The following is a 1,557-nucleotide window of genomic DNA, read 5'->3' on the forward strand; positions in this document are numbered from 1 at the left end:
AAATTTCTTCAAGAGGTATTGAAGCTGATCGTGCAAAAATTGACATAATTGCCAAGTTACCACCTCCTACGCCTGTTACAGGAGTAAGAAGTTTTCTAGGCCACGTAAGTTTCTTCAGGAGGTTCATTAAAGATTTTTCTAAGATCTCTAAACCCTTGTGTAACTTGCTTGAAAAAGATGTGCCATTTGTTTTTGATACTGCATGCATGAATGCCTTTCTAGTTCTTAAAGAAAAATTAACTACTGCACCTATTATTGCTACTCCTAATTGGAACTTACCTTTTGAATTGATGTGTGATGCTAGTGATCATGCCATAGGTGCAGTGTTAGGTCAATGGAAAGGTAAGCTATTTCATGCCATCTATTATGCTAGTAAAACTCTTAATGTTGCTCAACTGAATTATGCTACTACTGAGAAAGAGTTACTAGCCATTATTTTTTCCTTTGAAAAATTTAGATCATACTTGATTGGTTCTAAAGTTGTTGTTTTTACTGATCATTCTGCAATCAAGTATCTTCTTTCTAAATAGGATGCCAAGACAAGACTCATTAGGTGGGTATTGTTGTTGCAGGAATTTGACTTGGAAATCAAAGATAAAAAGGGTGCTGAGAATCTTATAGCTGACCATCTAAGTAGATTGGAGAAACATGAAAACAATGAGCTAGCACATGATAAGATTAGAGAGGAGTTTCCTGAAGAAAAAGTACTAGCTATTCAGACCTCTCAAATTGCTTGGTATGCTAAGTTTGTCAACTTTATTGTAAGTAAAGTCCTTCCCCCTAATTTGAATGCTTATCAAAAGAAGAAATTCTTCCACGATGTTAAGTATTACATTTGGGATGAACCTTACTTGTTCAAAATTTGTAATGACCAAATGCTTAGGAGATGTGTGCCTAGTGAAGAATATAATGACATTTTGATGCACTGTCATGCCTTGGAATATGGTGGTCATTTTTTAGGGAATAAGACTGCTACAAAAGTCTTACAGTTAGGTTTTTATTGGCCTACTCTTTTTAAGGATGCCTTTAACTTTGTTAAAAATTGTGACAGATGTCAGAGAGTAGGTAACATATCTAGCAGACATGAGATGCCATTAAACATAATGCTTGAAGTTGAATTGTTTGATGTTTGGGGTATTGATTTCATGGGACCATTTGTTTCTTCATTTGGAAATAAATACATCTTAGTTGCTATGGATTATGTTTCCAAATGGGTAGAAGTGGTGGCATTGCCTAAGAATGATGCTAGAGTGGTGACTAGATTTTTGAAAAAGCACATCTTTACTAGGTTTGGCACTCTTGGGGCAATTATAAGTGATGGAGGTTCACATTTTTGTAACAAACAGTTTGATGCTTTTCTTGCCAAATATGGGGTTACCCATAAAGTTGCCACAGCTTTTCATCCACAAACTAGTGGACAGGCCAAAATTTCTAATAGGGAGATTAAAAGAATATTGGAAAAGACAGTGATTGGGTCTAGGAAAGATTGGTCTCAAAAGCTTGATGATGCATTGTGGGCCTATAGAACTGCATTTAAATCTCCTATTGGAATGTTTC

This window comes from Diospyros lotus, chromosome 13, assembly GCF_014633365.1.
Source record: "Diospyros lotus cultivar Yz01 chromosome 13, ASM1463336v1, whole genome shotgun sequence".
Classification (NCBI taxonomy): Eukaryota; Viridiplantae; Streptophyta; class Magnoliopsida; order Ericales; family Ebenaceae; genus Diospyros; species Diospyros lotus.